This window comes from Protopterus annectens, chromosome 2.part2 (genome assembly GCF_019279795.1).
Source record: "Protopterus annectens isolate FY-2018-M chromosome 2.part2, PAN1.0, whole genome shotgun sequence".
Lineage (NCBI taxonomy): Eukaryota > Metazoa > Chordata > Ceratodontiformes > Protopteridae > Protopterus > Protopterus annectens.
The window spans coordinates 454,886,260-454,909,202 of NC_056730.1; the positions used below are offsets into that span (position 1 = coordinate 454,886,260).

Consider the following 22,943-nt stretch of genomic DNA (forward strand, 5'->3'; position numbering starts at 1 on the left):
ATAGTTTATACATCATTGGAAGGCAAGATATTAGTCTATAATTTTTAGGGTAGCTTGCAGGTTCACTCAAGTAGGAGCATTATTTTTCTTTTTGTTAGCCAGGTTGGTGTCTGTTTTGGGTGCACACATAAACAGTTCTTACTCATGGCTAAATCTTCGTGCAAAGATGTTAACACTTTTAACCAGAATTTAGGCACTGCATCTGGGCCTGGGGTTTTCCAATTAGAGGCTTTTCTTAACTTTTTTTTCAATATCTCTGGCTGATACTTCACCCCATTTCATATCCTGTACATTTGAACTTCTTATTCTTTCTTTTACTTCTTCTATCCATTTAGCATCTTTATGTTCCACAGGATCTTCATAAATACTTCTACACAATGTGGTCTTTCATGTCCTTTTACCTTGTTTCCCAATTCTCTATAAAACTTTTTTTGGATCATCAATAAATTGATTATTTTGCACTTTTTCTTTATATTTATTTGTGTATCTTCTAACTTTTTCTGCCTGTGCTGATAATTTTAGTTTACTGTTTGTGATTGTGCATGATAAATCCTGATCCGTTATAATATTGCACATTGCTTTTATCATATCTATCTTTCTGAGTAATTTTGTTGATCTGTTCCCTCTTCTATACTCTTCTAACAATGACACTTCTTGTCTTAATTGCTTTACAGTTTTCTCTGTTCTATACTTCCGTGATGGTATTCATTTTCTCCCTTTCCTTTCCCTCACTCCCCTGTGTTCTTGTGGTATAATTTTATCTATTAATTTAGCTGTACAGTAATATATCCTGTTTACTTCTATTATATCGCATGGATCTCTATGCACAGTCCACATTACTGTGTTCATTTGTTTTATCAAACGTCTAACTTTTGCAGTCTATTTCTTTCACTGATCTTAATATGTCTATCTATCTCTATTAAATCAAGCAACTTAGTAATATCAAAAAACAGTCAAGAGGATAAAATGCATCAATAAGAAAAACAATCCACAGGTAAAAACTGTTGAGGCAGCACCAAGATAAAAAGAGACTTTTATTTAAAAAAAAAAAAAAAAAAAAAAAAAAAAACTGGATAAAAGCACTATACCAAGTAAGAGCTTTCACGTTCACACTGAACGCTTCATCAGACATATCAAGAGACTGCTGTGGCTTCCATTTAAATATACAGAACTTCCTGCTAATTCGGTAGCTACCAATGATCTTAATTAATAAAACTTGTGGTAAATAGGCGAGTAATTAAAACAGGCTATTCCTACATATTTGGAAAATACTTAACCTTAGGGGAAAATTACATCAACAGAAATATATAAAAAAAATATGTATAAAAAATGTATAAAGAAAATTTCTCAATAGGAAACATGTTTGTAACAATCACTATTTAAGTAAACACTGCACAAACTGTAGAAACTTAAAACTTTAAAACTCAACACAAACACTACCACTGTGAACAGACAAAAAGGCAAAAAAAAAAAAAATTTTTTTTCAGTCACGCTTTAAATAACACATAATAAAACAAGTTTAAATAGTACCAATCAAATGTGTCTAAATTCAAAAGTGTAATTAACGCCACGTTTTACTTATATTAAAAATATATTTCTATATCTAAAAATCAAAATGTTATGATCATGTTAAAAACACTTGTTTTAAAATCTATTTAAGTATTTGTTTTAAAATACATATATATTTGATGTGTTCACCGCTCATTTAAACCAGGGTGTTTATCTGCATTAAGAATTACATTCCAATTTGACTTTATAATTACTTGTTGAGTCCTTATTTTTAATAGCAGACACATGTTAAAATGTTCACAAGAATTACATAGAGCAACATATACCACAGTCTATTAGAAACTTCCGATGGTACTTTTTCTAATAGACTTACTGATGGTACTTTTCCTTGTCAGAACTGTAAACAATGTATTTTCAAACACACAAGAAAAGAATTTTTATCAAGGGGCATTACACATAAGACTAAAAAAATGTAGTATATTGCTTTGTAATTCTTTGTGAACATTTTTTTTTATGTTGGTAAACTATCAGAACCAACAAAAAAATCTATGAAAAAACATGTGTCTGGAAAAAAGTAGGGATATGGTGCAGTGTAAAATTCACAAAGCATGTGATGAATAGGTGTTCAAAAATTAAAGCTTCTCTTTATTAGAAAAGGTTGAAATCAAAGGCTTGTCACCTGTGTGGTGCAAATAAAAATGTAAAGAAGATCTGGCAAATTCTGCTTAATGCAGATAAACAATGCAAAGCAAATGAAGGGGTGGCATTGAAGCGCTGTTTTAAACTATTTAAGTAAATCCTAAATGAGAAGTGTTAGAAATAAAATTAAATGACATTCATTCAAAAGGCCAGTGGGTGGCAGCATATACACATTAAAATACTTTCACACTGCACTACTATTGACCAAGATTAATGTTCACCTTAATAAAACATGTCCACATATAATAAAATTCTTACATATATCAAGGTATTCCCATTCAAATAAATAAAATTACTTCTTCTTTAACATGGAAAGTCATTCAATGCTTTAGAGTTTTATCCTGGAGGAAAGGCTTTAAGGAAATTCTGTCATTAAGTCCATTCACTTTGTCTGCTTGTAGTCTAACGATCCATTTGGCCTCCAACTTGTCAGTGTAATTTTTAAAATTACCAAGCCTCGCGCTCTTATTGACTAACTCTACAACAAGGAATGTAACATTATTTATGACATGTTTTGCTAAAGCATTACTGTCATCTTCCCTGTTCATTGCAAATACATGCTCTCTAACTCGTCTTAAGGTTCTATTCATCTTCCCAGTATAAAAAGCAGCACATTTTGTGCATCTAGCGAACTATATTAGGATAAGAGACTTACAATCTACATAATGGTTAAATGTATATGTTCTCCCCATAGTTGGATGTATAAATGTATTAGTATTGGCCATGAATGAACAATGGTTACTGTTCCTACTATATTCTGTTGCTACTATTTTTCTCATAGAAAAGTAATCTTTTTAATGACTTAATATTTTTGTAGTAATACTTTGGTCTATTCTCTATTGTGGTATTAATTCTCTCATCTATTTTTAGATTAGTCCAATTCTTATTAATCATTTCTTGTATCTTCTTCTTCTTATTTGAGAATGGTATTTTTTCCACCATGGGCTTGCTCTACAGTATCCGTATTCAAAGTTGCACTTGTACTACCGCTCTTCTTTAAAAAATGGTTTTCCTTTGCCCTTGCTATCTATAACTTCATCATATAAATTCTTTCAATCATTGTTTGTATACCCTCTGTCTAAAAGTTCTAATTCCAAATTCTTAATTGTCTTCTGAAAAGCAGCATCTTGACTAGTCAGTCAAGAGGCCCTAAGCCCTTGGCTCTTGACTATGTTTCTCTAAATATGGGGAGGGTATACTACTATGGTGCAATAAATTGTTCTTCCTGCAACTTTTTCTATACATATGTGTATGCACTTCATTCCCTTCCTTCTGTATTAAAACATCAAGAAATTCAATCTTGTCTGTTGACCAATTACCTACAAACTTCAAAAATTCAGTTGTATCATTTATGTACATCATGAATGCTTCAAGGCTATCGACTGGTCCATCCCACATGAAGAAGCCATCGTCCACGAACCTCTTGTAATATTTTATGTTTCTAGCATACTCTATATGGTTCATAATGAACGTTGTCTCCCAATATGCCAACACTAGGTTGGCATATGAGTTTGCGCAGGGGGTGCCCATCTCTACCTCTTTCCATGTAGGAACTGTAACCACTGTTCATTCATGGCCAATACTAATACGTTTATAAATCCAACTACAGGGAGAACATATACATTTAACCATTATGCAGATTGTAAGTCTTGTATCCTAATATATTTGGCTAGATGCACAAAATGTGCTGCTTTTTATACTGGGAAGATGAACAGAACTTTAAGAGAACAAGTTAGACAGCACGTATATGCAATAAACAGGGAAGATGACAGTAATGCATTAGCAAAACATGTCATAAATAATGATCTGTCCCATAAGTTTACGTTCTTTGTTGTAGAGCTAGTCAATAAGAGCGTGAGGCTTGGTAATTTTAAAAATTACACTGACAAGTTGGAGGCTAAATGAATCATTAGACTACAAGCAGACAAAGTGAATGGACTTAATGACAGAATTTCCTTAAAGCCTTTACTCATAGATAGACCTCTAAAGCACTGAATGACTTTCCATGTTAAAGAAGTAATTTTATTTATATGAATGGGAATACCTTGATATTCGTAAGAATTTTATTATATGTGGACATGTTTTATTAAGGTGAACATTAATCTTGGTCAACAGTAGTGCAGTGTGAAAGTATTTTAATGTATATATGCTGCCACCCACTCGCCTTTTGAATGAATGTCATTTAATTTTATTTCTAACATTTCTCATTTAAGATTTACTTAAATAGGGACGGGTCAGTAGACTTAAAGTTACAAACATGTTTTGTACTGAAATTTTCTTTATATATTTTTAATACATATGTTTCCCCAAGTATTTTCTAAATATGTAGGAATAGCCTGTTTTAATTACTCGCCTATTTACCACAAGTTTTATTAATTAATTGTTAGAAAGAAGTTCTGTATATTTAAATGGAAGCCACAACAGTCTTTTGATATGTCTGATGAAGCATTCATTATGACCGTGAAAGTGCTTACTTGGTATAGTGCTTTTATCCTGTTTGTTTTTTTGTTAATAAAAGTCTCTTTTTATCGTGGTGCTGCCTCAAAAGTTTTTACCTGTAAATCAAGTAACTCTTTCTTAGCTCATTTTCTTATAAGCTGAAGGCACATTTTTTGCTGTCCATTTCCTGCGGGCATTCTATAGAAGGTTCTATAGCATCTTCCTGTGGCACATTCTCTTCAGTTTCATCCTGTGTCATCTACTCCTCTGTCATATGGGAACTCAATGGCCTGTCACTCCTCCACATTGACTGTGCCAGAGTTGCCACAGTTTCCTGTTCCTTCCCTCGCTGTCCAGGTTCAAGTGAATGTTTATTCTGGCTTTCTGTGGAAGGCTCCAAAATATCTTCATATGACAACTGACCAGCTGCTTGGTGTTCCACTGGTTTCTCTTTAATTTGGATATCCATTACTCTATCCTGTTGTGGTGCTTTCTGAATTAGATTTTCTGCACCTAATCCTTCACTTCAGAGGTACTCCATAACCTCAGTTTCCATTTCTTTAACTTCTCCATTACTGATCTCCTTTCCTACTTTTCCACTGTCTTCTTACTGTAAAGTTTTGCATGTCCAGGTTCCTTTGCCTGTATTTCTTTTCAAATATCTCTGGTGCTGCTCTTTTTGTATTGATTAGTTTTGCTTTCTCCTTTGCATAAATATTACAACACATTAAATCCCTTTCTTTCCCATGTACATATTGCTTCTTCAGATGTTTCCTGATCATCCTGTTTCTCCTTACTTTCGGGACTCGTTCCATCATGCTGTGATGTAGCCTGTATTAGACCTTCTACACCAAATCATTCACTTCACTGGCATTCCATAACTTCACCTTCTTTTGTTTTAACTTTTTACTTTACTAATCTTTTCTACATTCCCTCTTTGTGATAATTTTTATTGTGAAATTTTCCATATATGGATGCTTTTGCTTGCATTTCTCTTCAAATATCTTTGGGGCTGCCTCTTTTGTACTGATTAATTTGGCTTTCAACTTTGCATAAATAATGCACCATATCAAATCTATCTTTATTTCCCATGTCCATATTTCTTTTTTATACTTTTCAAAAATCTCTATGTTTTGTTGTTTATATTATCACACTTCATCAGATGCTTCTTTTTCAAAACCGCTCAAAGTTTCTTGGTCTAGATAATGTTTATCACAAATCTGTTGTATTAGTGAACACAAATTTTTATCTGAAGCTTCTAACAGTTTTTCTTGTGGAAGTATTTTTCTTTCCTCTAATTTCTCTCTTCATCTTTTTGTATATCTTGTGTCTGGAAATTCTGGGCTTTTTGCATAATAGTAACAATACATAATTTCTTTCTTATCTTCAATAGTACAGTCTATTGTCTTTATGGCTCTTCTTTGGCCTAACAGTTTTTTTTTTTTTTTTTTTACTTTTGAGGACTTCTACTTCCTTCTACAAAGGGGGAGCCTCCTCCCCCTGGGCCCGGCCCCTTTGTAGGAAGGTTTCCGTATCTTGAGGATTGTGTACTGTCGTTTTTTCCCAGTCTTGGCACCAGTGCACCTACTAGGATTGAGCACTTTTATCCTGGGTCTTGTGCACTCAGTTATCCTTTTTTAATTTTTGACCTACTTATGTCTATGATACATGCTATATAAAATACAGTCTATATATCAGTGTTGTTTTGGTGAGATTTTGTGAAAAACAGGGTCCACCTTGTGAAGGTACTCAGCAAGCCTCGAGTATGAATTCAGTTTTCAGCAATACTACTCTCCTTTGCTTGCTGACTTACCATCTCTCCATTTGGACACCAAATTAATATTAATTACTAATATTAATTAAATAATACTAATATTCTGTATGAATGTTATTCTCCTTAAGGATCTACATCCAAAATCCCATACCTTGCTTGCATCCTGAATTACTGCCACCCTCTACTTCATCATTATCCCTTTCAATTTACATTGTAGCTTTCTGCTTTTGTTATGTATAACAGCCTTAACTGTGTAGCTCTAAAATATCCCTTCATATCTGATCATCCTAAACTTCCTTGTTCTGTTGAGAGGATTAACTTATCCCACTTGACTCTTGCCTCCTTCTCCTCCAAAAAAAAAAAAAATCCTGCAACTTTTTATTAACTACTGTCCACAACTTCCCCTCTGGTGGATACAAATATGTTTGACCAGTGTATAAAACCAAATGGAATAAAAACATTTTTACTACTTGTATGTTGCTAGCCATGTCAAAAGGCAAGAGCTTCCAGTTTCTCAGTTTTTGTAATATGTTTTGTTTAATGTCTGCCCACATATCCTTAGCTGCCATAACAAAATCATTTTAATCCATACTTCTAAATGTCTCCATAACTATGGGTATTGTTGAACCAATTCATGTGGGGATATACAGTTTTACAGCCACTGCCATTCTTTTATCTTCATTAATTTTATATCCAGAAAAAAACTGTAACTGTCTCAGAATTTTCCAAAGCACTGAGATTTCCTTTTGTGGTTCCATCAGATACAAAATAATATTATCTGGAAATAAAGTAAAATTTTCTTGATGCCAATTATATTCTTGAATTTCTGAGGCCCATATTTTCTTTGCCAGTGGTTCTAAATAAAATGCAAGTAACTAAGGGGAAAGAGGACACCTCTGCCTGTTTCCTCTGTTCAGACACAAGTTATCAGAGAGGAACCCTTCCACTTTGATCTTGGCCTCCGATCCCTCACGCATCCTTTTTATTAACCTTATAATTGTATCAGGAAATGCAAATGCTTCCAATGCCCTATTCATAAAATCTCAGCTTATTCTGTTGAGTGCTACTCTGCGTCAAGACCCATCAGTAACAGTGGCATTTTGTTTTACATTCTCCCTCCCTCTGGGTCATCACTGTTCTATTAATGTTTTCAAATGTTTACCTCCCCTCCACAAAACCACATTAGTCCATATCTATCACCTTTGCCATTCTTTTAGTCATTATAGACATAAGCACTTTATAATCATGGCTTAAAATTGAAATGGGCCTATATGAAGCTGGATCAGATGAGTCTTCAATATTTTCAGCTATTAACAGCCACCACATATTTTTTCCAGGATGTTGGTGCATCACCTCCTTTTAAAATACTGTTAAATAAAACCTTCAGGATCTTTATCACTTTCTTCCCTCTAACTTCTTACAATCTATTCCTGGAGACTTTCCTGTAGATTGGTTATACATCACCATTTTTATCTCATCTCCTCCCATCTTAACTGTTAGTCATTGACTCTCAACCACCTCTAACCTTGGCATATTTAAGTCTTCCATAATACTTCCATTTATGCTTTTTCTTTATTTCCCCATTTCTCTGCTTTATAAAGAAGTTATGAACTTACCATAATGTTCTGTCTGTTGCCCATTTTCATTCTTCCTCAACCATATGGTTTGGATCGAAACCTCGGATCTGATTCTGCCATTACTATAGCTTGTGGGCTACTGAAACTCTCAAGCTTCTCCCTACCCATAATACACCAACCCCTAACATACTACAGATATTGCCTGCTAGATGACATAAATAGTAGACATTAGAACAATGTTCCTAACAAAGGACACCAATATCTGGAGCTCCATACAAGTCACTGTGGTGTCTTAATAGCATCTCTTTCTTCCAGAATTCCATGATGACAAAGATTGGGGGTTGGCGGGTGGGGAGTTGAGGAAGAATGAAAATGGTCAACACAGATTGAACATTATGGTAAGTACATAACCTTTTTATCTGATGCTGCCAATTTTCATTCATTCCTCAATCACTGGGACAGAGTCCCCAGCAACCTGATATCCCAGGTGAACTCTAAGGAAAGATGTTCCCGAGCATGGCTAACCAAAGGCTGCTCTTCCCCTCGAGACCAGATCCAATTTGTAATAAGTAATAAAAGTGTGAAGATTAGCCCAAGTAGCAGCTGCGCTTATGTCATCCATGGAATTAAAGGATAAAAATACTGATGAGGTTGCCACAGACCTAGCAGAGTGAGCTCTTAAAGGTTTTGACAATGAAATGACTGATTCATTATAGACAAAGGCTATGCATTCCATGATCCACCTTGCCACTGTCACCTTTGCAACAGATTTGCCCAATTTGTTATCTGCAAAGGATTTATAAATGATCAGAATTTCTAATGTACATTGTTCTGTAAGTAGAAACACAACTGTCTATGAACATCCAGCAAATGCAACATATATTCACCTTCGTTTTCGAATTTTGGAATGAAAACAGGCAAGTTAATAGACTGATTGATACTGAATTCTGACCCCACATTAGTAAGGATTGTTTCTTAACGAATGTGATTTGTTTTATTTACCTTGTGTTTTACTTGTATTCTGCTCGCAGTGGTGCAGCGGTAGTGTTTTCGCCTCACAGCAAGAGGTTCTCTAGTTCGATTCTCGGCTGGAGCGCCTTCTGTGTGGAGTCTGCATGTCCTCCCCATGGTCGAGTGGAGTTCGAAAGACATGCATGAATGGGCATGCCTTTGTTGAAGGTTGGGCGTCGAGCTGGCACCTCGGCATCGTAAAAATCTACTGCCAATCATTAGCGGACCGGAGTTCCGCTGTGGTGATCCCTAACCAGGAAAAGCCAAAAGAAGAAGAAAGAAGATTAAAACTTGAAAAGAGACCACAGCTCTGTCTCTTGAGTCAGGCAGAACTTTTTCCCCATCCTACCACCCGGTTACTGTAGTGTTCTTAAACACCACTGTCTTTCTAGTTGCCTTCCCCTTACGTTAATTTGACCAAACCTGTTGAGGTCAGTAAGGTGCAATGAGAATAACTTTGCTATCCACCCTTGCAGCTTTCTGCAGGAATTTGGGAATCAATGGAGTTGATGGGTAAGCACAGAGAAGATGAGAGGGCCAATCATGGAGCACAATGGCCCTCGGTGATTCCCCTCATTGGAGGGATTAGGGCAAAAAAGCTACAGCACTTGTTATTCAGGGGAGACACAAAACGATTGCATTAAGGCTGGCCCCATTGATGGAAGATCACTTCCATCACATTTTTGATAAGAGACCACTTGTGAGGTAGTAGAATGGGCCTGCTCAATTTGTCTGCTATCCTGTTGGACTTCTCCTGAATGTGCATTGCTTTCAGAAAATAGTTGGATGAGATCGCTCATTTCTACACTCTGAGTGATTCTCGACACAAGGGATAAGATCAAGTTCCTTCTTGTCTGTTGATGTACCAAACTACTGACATATTCTCCATTTGGATCACAACTATCTTAGAGGTAGAGCATCCTGAAAAGCTTGCAATGTTAAAAGCACTGCTCTCATCTCCAGGGCATTTACTTGCAAATTGGCCTCTTCAGGGGACCACTGCCTTGGACTGTTTTCACCAAGAAGTGCCCACCCCCCACCCAATCTGGGATGCGTCCATGGTCACTATGGCCTTGGGTTGAGGAAGAAATAATGGACAGCCTTGTACAAACTGATCTGACCTTATCAACCACCAAAGATATTTCATGCACATCTGTGTGATCCTTATTTGAACTGACATCCACTGATAAAAACTTGACCACTGGGATGCTAGCATCCACTGAAGAATTCTCATATGATATATTGCCAGGGGGAACAAGAATTATGGCTGCTGACATTGACCCCAAACCTTGAATAACCAATTGGGCTGAAATTTTGGTGGTGTGAATAATTTTTGCAACCTGGAATCTTAATGTTTGTACACTGAAGCTATCACAGATACTGTATTGAAATCGGACCCTATGAATCCCAGTGTTTGAGATGGTTGCAACTGAGATTTGTTGTATTTTATTGTAATTCCCCAGAAGGGAGCAAGTTTGGAGTACTTGGTCTCTTGCTATTATAAGCAGATGCCTGGTCAGAGTGGTAATGATCCAGTTGTCTCAATAAGGAAAGACCCAGAATCCCTGCAACTTCAAGTGAGTTGCCACCACTGCCATGCAAGCAAGGTGAGCACTTTGAGGGCTGTGGTGAGACCGAAAGGGCAGTGCTCAAACTGATAATGACTGGCTCACAGACGGAAGCTTAAAAACTTTCTGGACCTCCTGTTCATTTTTATGTGACAGAACGCATCTTGAAGGTTTATGGACTGAACAATGACAATCTGAAACTTTTAGTATCAAACTGGCTTGTTCAATTTACTGAGATCTAGAATTGGTCTCCAGTACCCTGTTTTCTTTGGCACTAAAAAGAATCTTGAGTAAGTTCTGGATTCTATCTGGTCTGGTGGGGACCTCTTGGATGACTCTGTTTTCTAGCAGTTTTTGTATTTCTAGTGCTGCTACTTTCTTTGGGTGGAACATCTGGAAACATTTGTGAGGATGGAAATGGAAGGGAAAAGGGAATTATATAATCTCTAGAAATAATCATCTGCACCCAAGTGTCCTTTGTGATATCCAGCCAGGCTCTCTGGTGCAGGGATAAACTACACCTGAGTGCCTACAGAGCGGGACAATTGGGTCTCCTTTCAGAACCTTTGATAGGGTCTGTCAAAGAAAGTATCTCTAGACCCTTAATTTTGCAGGCCACCTCTGCCATGGGGGCGGCATCTTACATTAGCATTCTCCCTTCTGCCACTGGTGGAAACTTCTGCACATGGAACTTGGAAAAGACCCTGAGATTTTTTGAGCCACATTTTTCATCCCTCCTCATTAATTCCTAAATAAGGTTCTTTGAGGGGTTGAAAAACATAGTCCTACAGCAAAGTCTCTTTTCCAGCTTTTTCACACCTGGAGAGTGTGTCCTTCACCTTGGGGCCAAATAAGGAAGATCCATCAAAGGCAGCACTGCCAAAAGAAGACTTGAAAGTCTCCACAAGAGTGCATCTATGTGTGTCTCTTTATTGAGATGCCGGAACCAGCCACCCTTGAGGTACCCTCAGCTGGATGAGAGATAAGACTCCTGGATGAATTTGAGATGGACTGAAGGGTTGCCAACTGTGAGGCTACTGAAGCATGAGTCTCTCCAGTAGTAGTCCCCAAAAGAGTATCAAATCTCTTTGCAATCTAGGGAAATGTACCAAACAGTTCAGTGTCCTAAGAGCACAGGCTGCTGAAGCATAGACACACTTCGCAAATCTGTCCAAAGACCTGGACTCTCTATTAGGGGGGGATGGACAGTGGAACTTGGTTCCACAAGTCCCTTCATCATGGCCATCGCCACGACCATGGCATCTACTGGTAGTCCCTTGCTCCAGTTTTCCCTTCCTGTCAGAGGTGCCAGAATTTGGTCTGGTCTCTTGGGGATAGGCTCAACCGCAACAGGTTCCTTCCATGCCTGCTGAGAGATCAGATCAATGAGTTCATTAGCGGGCACAGTTACAAAGCAGGTAGATGGGCCAGATCCAAATGCCTCCATTAACACTGATTCCTCTGGAGAAGGACTTTGGGAGGACCAACCACCCCACTTCTTGAGCATCTCCAGAATGTCTCCAAATGAGATGTCTTCAGGTGGTGATCTAGGGGATCCTTCCCCTGCATCGAAATTAGTGTCTTATGTGATAGATTCCTGCGGGAAATCCAAGTGCCTTCTTTTGCACCTTCTCTTCTGGGGAATTTCCTCGGTGGGAATGTTCCAGGGAAGTGTTGGAAGAGATGGCAATACCTGCTTGGTAGACTGGAGGGTTTGGAATGGCTGTCCCTGTGGAGTTGAATGCCGAGGCTCATGGCGCCAAGACACGAGATGCCAAAGGAAGATCCAAGGGAGGAGAGACCATCTGTCCCGCTAAAGGAGAGAATACTCTCTCTACTACCTCAAAGGCAGACCATTTTGGGGATAAGAAAACCAATAGAGCCAAGAAGACATGTTTCTGCCCCATCGGCTCCATCTACCCTGAAGGCAATCTACTCAAGGCAGAGGTCAGAGCTGAGATGTCCAGATCCGAGGCTCCAAGGGGCAGAGACAGTTCCAAAAATTTCAGAGTCAACTCCAGCACCTAGGATCTGACCAGGACACCTTGGCTCCAAACTCATCAGAGCCAGGCATTCAGAGAAACTCTCGGATCTGAGGACACCACTTTCATCAGATCAGATCCAGATCTCAGCAAAATCAGCTCCAGAGACTCCAAAATGAAGTGTCAAAGTGGAGAAGGAGCCTATACTGGATGGGTAGAGCTGGCTAAGGCTTCCTGACCTGACGGGGTAGAAGTCAGAAGAACTCCCATCTGTATCTGCACTGAGAGAAACATTACTCATCATTCTATCAATGTCGGCTTCTGTGAGACTCCTGGAAGAACACGATGAAGCTATAGACGATTACTTGAATTGCTGTCTCTCAAGGAAGGGAGAAGGGACCCTAGAAAGCACTGGGTCTACAGTGGGTGAATATCAAATCCGAGGAAATACTTTGAAGTAGTTGGATACAAAGATATTTTAGGTGATGCTGTGGTAGTCTTAGAAACTGACTGCTTAGGATCCAACCTGGACTTTTCGTGCAGAGGCTTCATTGAAGATGGGAGTCGAAGAACCTGACTTTTTGGGGACTTTTTTGGGGTGTTCTTGGAAGCTACCTTAGGGGAGTTGACCCCCAGATATGGCTTAGGAAAAAGTAGTGAGCTGTAAACCTTTACAAATCAATTTGTTTTGACGGCTTGCTATAGCTCATGATTAAAACTGTGGCAAATACTGCATTCTACATTAATATGTTCTGGACCTAAACAACAGATGCAGAGATCACTGGGTAAGGAGGAATGTAAAGGGGGAAAACGTACCAATTATGGTACAAAGTGGAATACACCAACAGTATAAGAGTCAAGTAAAGAATGAAATTTTATATATATATATATATATATATATATATATATTTATATATGGGTCACTGTTGTATTATAGAAAACACAATCCATCGAATTGTGTTTCCGATAATACACTTTAGCGAAAGTGCATATTGTCGAAACTACACACTGTCGACAATATGCACTTTCACTAAAGAAATCAAAACCAAAAAAAAAAAACACATGAAACAGTATTATGCAGGGGGGCAAGCCTCCCTGCACCCCCACACCCCCCACTTTATTATTCTCTCAGAGATTGCACTACAGTGGGGAAAAGGGAATATTCCCTTATCCCCAATGTATCACGATGTCAGCGATAGCTTTGTTAGTTGTAACTCAATACTATACATTGATTTACAACTAACGGTGCATGCATACTGCATGCTTACTTTAACTTCCCAATCCCCATATAGCGAAAGTGCATTTTTGATAAAATGCACTTTCGCTACATTGTGTCCGCCAAAACACAGTTTCGATAAACTGTGTTTCAACATTCAGACAGTGACCATATATATATATATATATATATATATATATATATATATATATATATATATGAAAAATACCAACAATGGTATGTGAGAAATACACAAATTAAAGACGGGAATGAAAGAGAAAAAATGAAAAAAGCACATCTCAAAAACTGCTCGAGAGCAAAGCTGACCACGACTACACATGAAAAGTGGCAAACAAGATCTGAGATATGGTAAGGGGTGGTGCATTACGGACAGGGAGGAGCTCAACAGTTTCAGGTGTCCACAAGCTATAGTAATGGCCAAGTCAGATCCAAGGTTTGGATCCGAACCCTATGGCTGAGGAAAGAATGAAAACTGACATCAGATACAAATTTTCATAAAATTTCTGAAACATCTCTAATACCTCTACAGTATCTCTAACTCTTTCCACTATCTGCTGCCTAAGTTGTTGTGCCAAAAGTTTTTGTGCTCTGAAGTTATTATCAAAAAACAGCCAGTTAACAGCAAGCCTTCCAAACATTCCAAACTCATCCATATTATACAGGTACTCCCTTATTTTCTCTTTAGCACTCTGCAATTGCACCTCCTCTTGTTCTGTGAAATTCTCCTTATTTTGTAATACTTTAGTCTTTGTCAGCCCCTCTAAATAACTCTTATTACATCTTAACCATATCTCTCTCTCTTTCATTTCTACCCTATTTTAAACAGTAACCATTTGAAATGGCAGGACCTGCTAAAGCTAGTCCCAAAATATAAAGACTGAATGGATGAAAGAATGAACTTACATATACTAAGTCCAAGATGCCATTTCTTGGAATATTCCCTTTTCTCAGAGGTATGGCAATCTTGGAGTTGGTATATATAAATTCAGGGGGTGCAGTGGGGCTTGCTTCCTCCTGAGAAAAGAAGTTTCAAGGAGAAGAGCGATTTTCAAAATTCATTCTTCTCCTGTGTTTCGCTTTGTTTTTTTTTTTGGCTTGTTGGCACTCTGCATTTTGAGTGCCAACATTTCAATAGGGAGCCTTTAAAACATCACTTTCATTTTCTCCCACTCACTAGCTACAACTCCAGGAATACTTTCTATTTTCCATAACAACTGCAGGATAATTTCCATTACCCATTCCTTAAATTCTTCTCTTTTTAACAGGTAGGTGGGGAAGCACTAGTGTCTCATCTTTCCATCATTACCTTGCATCTGTAATCATTAGAGCATGATTTGAAATAGTTACTGGATATGTATCAAAGTTCCCAATTAAATGGACATGTTCCTGTGAAATACAAGTCCTGTCAAGTCTAGCCCAGTTATTGACCTTGCAGAATAATATGTAAATGCTCTCAGTTTCTATTACTGAATTTGCATCTTTCATACCAATTATTTTCATAAATGTCTTCAGAAATCTAATCTCATTTGTTATATTTTCTCTTCTATGCCCCCAGATATATCCTCATTATTGCAAATCAAGTTTCCACCGCTATGTAATATTCCCTGCTGAAAGCCGATTCTTTCTCCCATTTGTATGCTCCATAATGGCAGTTTCAGGTGCAATATAAATACACGCCAGTGTAATCCTCATCCCTTGCCAGTAGCTCCTTACTACAAGTCTGCCATTATTATCTTTTTTCCCTCTTCTATCACTATTGGAGCTCCATTAGCAATTAATATAAGTACTCCTCTTTTCCTTTATCCCTGATATTTTGCAGAATATAAATCCTTTCTTTTTCAAATTCACACTCTCAGTTCTTCACAAATGTGCCTCCTGTAGCATTGCTATCTGTACTCTGCTTTTCTTAATATAATTAAGTATTCTTTCCTTTTTGTCTATACCTGTGAAACCATTCACACTCCAAGATAATATGAAAGTGTCACCATTATGGTAAGAAATAATCAATAAAGCACTGTGGAGAGGACAAACCGCACCGGACAGCCGAGATATTTTGAACAAGTTTATTCCAAAGTAGTTAAACGTTAGACAGATCACCACGTTTTTCGTCTAAACGTTAGGCAGATCACCACGTTTTTCATAAAAATAACTGTGAGACTTCATCAGACAAAAAACGTGATCTAATTACCACATATATATATATATATATGCTGACAAATTTTGAGTTAACCAATAAAACTATTAAAAATATCCTCGTGAATATAAATGTAAACAAAGAACATACAATTTCACAAACTCATTCAACGATTTAAATGCTTTGAATACATTGCCATTATTATGCATGTTAGTATGTAATGCATTAAAAAACATTTGTTTGTTTGTACATAATATATGTGATATATTTATAAATGTTAAAATAACATCCAACCAAGAAACATGAGTGCCTTATCAGTGGTACAATACTCCCATCTAGTGGTTAAACTGGTGTGTATACTTGCATTTCGTCTTTCATACTGAAATCAAAGAGAAACTGAAGGTGAATAGAAATATGTAAAAATGTAGGTGTATATATATATATATATATATATATATATATATAAAATCCCGTATATAGGGTAAAATGGATAGATAGATAAACATGTGAATATAAATGGCACCTAAAATACCTCTATAAAAAATATATATAGTATATTTGTATTTATTAAATATAGATCTAAACTTTATAAATATATAAGTGTATGTAATAATAATAGTAATAAATAATAATAAACGTATAACATTACAAAACGCCACTTAAATAATGAAATATTGCATCTCCAAACAATGGATAATTTAATTTATTGATAAATAATAATAAATTATTGATAAAAAATATATATATATGTATGTCAAAATTTGTGTATGCCTTTTACCAAATATAAAAGTGTAAATATATGCACATATGACACCTAATATGATGTAATTACAATTTTGCTGCCCTTAATTTCAAAACTGGGGCAAGTGAGATATAGTCATTTAGACCCGGGAATTTATTAGCCTCCAAAACAATTTGCCAATATAATTCCCGGTATTCAATGTGGGTCTCCCACAAACCACCTCTCTCATCCTTCTGAATTTCTTCTAAGATGAAGAATTTATACTTAGCTAGGGGGCAGGTATTCATGTGTTTATACAAGGCATTACATTCTTTCTTGTTTCTAATGTCGTTCAAATGTTCGTAAATTCTCCTTCTAATCTTCCTCTCTGTCTTCCCTATGTAAAAGGCCGAACATATCTCACATATAGCGATATATACTACTCCAAAAGAATTGCAGTTACTGTATACTTTACCAATAATCTCTCTTTCTCTTCTTTCAATAAAAATACTGTGTGAATTGGTCATGTGTGCGCATTGCATACACATACCACACGAATAAGTGCCCCCTATTTTACTACTTTTCTTCTTCACTTTATGTTGAACTGTCAACCAATCTTTAATGTTACGTCCCCTCCTAAAAATAATGTTAAAAAAATCTTTTGATTTGTTTAAATTAAGATCTGTGATGTTAAGGAATTTTTTCCATTCTCTGTGAATCACTTGATGTATAATACCTGCATCGCACTAAAGTCAGTTATAAATGCCTGACTATATGTTTTTTCCTTGTTTGAGTCTTTGGGTTCTAATGAACCAAGGTCACTATTAATGGGGAGGCTATAATTCAATATAGGTGCGAACCTATTTTTCCTCCCTTGAATAATGTCCTCTTTAATTTGATTGCAGAAGTCAAGTGGATAACCCCTATCCAAAAACATACCTACTAGAAATTCTAATTCTGTGATAAAATCTTGGTCATTCGATGTCATCCTAGAAACCCTAACCATTTGGCCCTTTACAATACTTCTTTTTTGATGTAATGGGTGTCCACTTTTAAAATGCAGATATGAATTGGAAAAGGTTTTTTTCCTAAAAACCTTTGATTTGAATTTGTCTCCTTCCTTTTCTATTGTCACATCAAGATAATTGATCATCCGTGCATCTATTTCATGAGTGAATTTTAAAAAAGTGGTAGTACAATTAATGTATTTAATAAACTCATTTAACCTTTCTATACTATCTTTCCAGAATATGATAATGTCATCCAAAAATCATTTGTATAAACTCCAACATTCGTTATATACAATATTATGTATAAATTTATCCTCCCATGTATTTAAAACCATGTTTGCATATATGGGAGCACATCTTGCTCCCATAGCTACCCCACTTAATTGGTGGTAGTACTCTCCCTGAAAAAATAGATAATTACATTTCAAAACCATTTCCATCAAACTAACACATGTATAAATTTCATCATCTTTTAGTTCTTGAAAAAACCTTATAGCTTCTTCAAACCATTCTATTCCTATATCGTGTGGTATTGAACCAAACAGATCTACTATATCTATAGTGACAAAAATAGTGTCTTTGTTGGTGGTAATATCTTTCACTTTTTTAAAAAAGTCCCAAGAATCTTTCAAGTAGGATATTCCTTTAAACATTAAGTGTTTCAATTTAATATCAATGTATCTTGCCAGAGGAGAAATCACTGAACCTTCCGCTGCTACAATGGGACGTAAGGGAGGGTCTTCCAAATTCTTATGCACTTTGGGAATGCCGAAAATTGATGGTATCTTAGGTTTGTTGTTATGCAAAAATTCAAACATACTATATTCAATAAAACCCTCCAAAACCAAATCATATAATGTTGCATAAATTCTATTATAACCAATATTAATTTCATTTATAGAAACATTGCTATATTTAGACTCTTCTAATAATATATTAAACATTTTACCTTCATATGTGATGGAGTTCATAAATACCACCCCCCTACCTTTGTCTGGTTTCATTATTCTCAAATTCGAATTCTCCCTTAAACTGTTGAGCAGTTTTTGCTCTTCTAATGTAAGGTTTGGGGTAAATCTATTCTTTCTAATAGCTTGTCTAAGTTCATTCTTCACAATATTCTCAACATTTTTTAATTGTGTATGTTCCAAGTACTTTTTTTCTTTAACTCTTTGGAATGGTCAACTTCTAATGTAACCTCACCACAAATTAAACCTAAATTTATTTTCCTTAAAAACATCTTAACATCAATAATGAGTCTACTCATATCACATTTAGTCCTAGGGACGAAATTAAGGCCCTTAGAAAATAATTCAAAATAGGTGTCATTAATATCCAACTCTGTATAATTAAATATATTAAAATGGTTAAAATTAGCACTTGTACAAATAACAGTTTTGTCATGTACATTTTCCAACTCTCTATTAATGTTGTTAGTGTTGACATTATTGCTATCAATATTGAGAAATTCTGTGTATTCAGGATAAATTACCTCCTGCCCCTCCCCCTCCCCCTGTCCCTCCATCCATTCATTTGAAAATTTCCTTCTTTCTGATTTTTTATCCTTTCTAACCTCCGAAGGGGGGGGGGGAGTCTAAAGGGTCAAAAGGATCCTGTTGTAAATCATCCTGTCTTTCATCATGATAGTTGATATTTTCATGTCTATATTTATTATTATATAAATATCTTTCATTCTTGTAGTTAAAAATAGTTATAGGTTTGGGATATTGAATCCCCTGTTCATATACAAATGTATCTCTCATAATCTTTCTTTTTTCTTTTCTACAATTTTACTACATTTCTTATCTATGTCTCTTTAAATATTTCTGTTTCTCTTGTTCCACAGTGAATAAGAGATCACTAGTTATCTTCCCATTAACAATGTCAATTTGTTTCATTAAACACTCGATTTCTTCTTCATTGTTCTTAATTACGGCTCTCAGGAGCTCAAAGCCCCATCCGTCAAACATGTTTAATAGCTTATCATGAAACTTTGTGCCTTCATTCACATTGTTAGGAAATTTGTGAATGCGCAAGCCCTTTGGTACAATTTTAGCATGAAGACACTCTTTTAAATAAGTATTATCAATATTCAAAATTTTAAATTTAAACAACAAATCATTCAACTTCTGTATATTGTCAGCATATGTGCAAACGTTTTCGTTTTCAGTAAATAAAACATCATTAAGCTCAACCTTTTGCTTGAGCCACTCATTCAAAGGTATATTGTTATACAAACAGTCACCTTGTTTTTCTGGCGAGTGACGCATGTTAACATGTCCACTATTATTCACTTGAGAGTCAGTTCCTTGAACAAGAATGTTCGGAAAGTTGTTAGCACCACTAGGGCCCGTATTCCCAACTTCAGTAAAACTACAATTGAAACCATGTCCATCTCTGCCGGCGCCATTCTTGTCTTCATAAGAAAACAGCGCATTCTGATTACCAGGAAGAGAATCGTTGCCACTTTGACGTACAAGTGAATGGCAGAAAGGAGTCAGTAAAGCGACATTGACTCAGCTGGCCAATGAGTGCCGGTAACTGATTTCCCTGCGATGTATCAGTGTCCATACAGACCGGGGAAACAATGACCTCACCCTCCATGTGAACTAATGAACTGATAAACTTAAAAAACAAAACACAGTGCGAACGTAATCAATAACGAATAAAGCACTGTGGAGAGGACAAACCGCACGGGACAGCCGAGATATTTTGAACAAGTTTATTCCAAAGTAGTTAAATGTTAGACAGATCACCACGTTTTTCGTCTAAACGTTAGACAAATCACCATGTTTTTCATCAAAATAACTGTGAGACTTCATCAGACAAAAACGTGATCTAATTACCACATATATATGCTGACAAATTTTGAATTAACCAAAAAAACTGTTAAAAATATCCTCATGAATATACATGTAAACAAAAAACATACAATTTCACAAACTCATTCAACGATTTAAATGCTTTGAATACATCGCTATTATTATGCATGTTAGTATGTAATGCATTAAAAACCATTTGTTTGTTTGTACATAATATATTTATAAATGTTAAAATAACATTCAACCAAGAAACACGAGTGCCTTATCAGTGGGACAATACTCCCATCTAGTGGTTAAACTGGTGTGTATACTTGTATTTCGTCTTTCATACTGAAATCAAAGAGAAACTGAAGGTGAATAGAAATATGTAAAAATGTAGGTGTGTGTATATATATATATATATATATATATATATATATATATATATATATATATATAAAATCCTGTATATAAATCATTGAATGAGTTTGTGAAATTGTATGTTTTTTGTTTACATGTATATTCACGAGGATATTTTTAACAGTTTTATTGGTTAATTCAAAATTTGTCAGCATATATATATATATATATATATATATATGTGTGTGTGTGTGTGGTAATTAGATCACGTTTTTGTCTGATGAAGTCTCACAGTTATTTTGACGAAAAACGTGGTGATCTGTCTAACGTTTAACTACTTTGGAATAAACTTGTTCAAAATATCTCGGCTGTCTGGTGCGGTTTGTCCTCTCCACAGTGCTTTATTGGTTACGTTCGCACTGTGTCTTGTTTTTTACATTATGGTAAGAAGTCATCCTTCCCACCTATTACATACAGTAGCTTTTTAAATTGTCTAATTCCAGCTTTTGTGATATATGTACCCATTAATGTGTGGCAGGATAATCTTTTATACAGTTTTTTTTCTTATCAACATTGGAACCTCTGTCACATTTTGCAAGACTTTTTGTTTTAATAAAAACCCCTCAAACAAAAAAAAATACAAACAAACCCCCAGGACCTATTAACTTAATACAAAGACATATAACTATGTACATCTTCAAATAATGATGTTTAACCCTCCTAATAGGAATATTTGTGTCAAACAGGCAGTTGCTAACACAGGCCTTTATTAACATGAAATGGAGATTATCCATGCTAAGATGCATGTTACTGACAGTGATTCTACTTAATCTAAAAGGTGTCTGTTCTTTTTTGTCTTTATCCCCCCACCCCGATATGAAAACTGCTTGCATTCTTTCAGAGTCATTAACTTTTAGCAGTGAAGAAGCCAGTGTTCTATCTTTTATTGCCCTATTATCCGCTTGTCTCCAGGGAAAACTAACAGAAAAAAGAAAAATGCAATCTTCTGTTGAGGCCTGAAAGACAAGCTGTAACATTTAATGCTAAAGGAAAACTTTGCATTATATTCAAGTGTTTTAATATTTACTTGTTTCCACTTAAAGTTTATTATTAGATTAAGCCAGTGGTCTTAACCCATACATTCTCCTATGTAAAAGTAAGAAAAAACACATCAGCTCTACATACATTGTGATCTGTGTACTTTTACATCCCACCTCTCACCCCAACAACCCAAGATTACAGCCTATTAACGTAAGCATGGTTTTGTCTAGCTTTTCTTCTCTTTTTGCACTGCAATGTCTACATTTCTTAATACCAAGGAAGGAGTAAGACGAATAAAAATGGCACCTGTTTACATCAACAACTTTATCACACACACAAAACACTTTGTTATAAAATATGCACTCTATAATGTGAAAAAAATCATAGAAATACTGTTAAGAAAATAAATTGTTTACTTACAGTTACCTTTTCCTTCCTCCTCCCCTTTCTTCAAGAGTCCTTCCAAACATTAATAACATGAAATCAGGCAAATGCATTTCATTTCCTAACAAGTTTAACAAAGTCAAAGTCCAAACTTTCCACTTATTCTTATACAAACATATTTCACAAATGTGAATGATACTTTGCAGTCTTATTATTCACTAATTTCCATGTTGTTGGTTTTATTCCTGTTCATCTCCATTTCCCAACTCCAGATTCCCATTGCGATCCAAAATGCTACAGATTTTTCTGGTCAACTCCTGTGCTTTTCTCTCTAGCAAGCATTTTTCTCTTGAACAGTAGAAAATGTTTAACTGGCAAAGTCTCTCCTGCTTTATTATCAGAAGATTTAGAAGCACAGTCTCCTTCTGCTTGATGACTTATTTTTGTTGGAAAAACTTTTGGAATACCTCCTTAACCTGTTCTGCATTAAAAATGACTTTGATCCTCCAGAAAATAAATATTCTGAAGACAGCTAGATACAGGAGCTTGAATCTCACACTTGCATCTCCACATTCTCTGCATGAATAAATGTGTTTATCTTCTGCCTGGTGTACAGTGAATAATCATTTTCCACACACTGCTGTCTCCAAATTTTACTACTTTGCTCTTTTGCCACAACTTTGTCAGGATCAACTC

General features: G+C 35.9%; 1 protein-coding gene across 1 annotated transcript in view; it reads right to left on the reverse strand.

Annotated features, from left to right (window-relative positions):
* Positions 1 to 22,943, reverse strand: part of GFM2 (GTP dependent ribosome recycling factor mitochondrial 2) — a 1,110,238-nt gene that overhangs the window by 487,223 nt on the left and 600,072 nt on the right. The gene's annotated exons all lie outside the window — the stretch shown is intronic.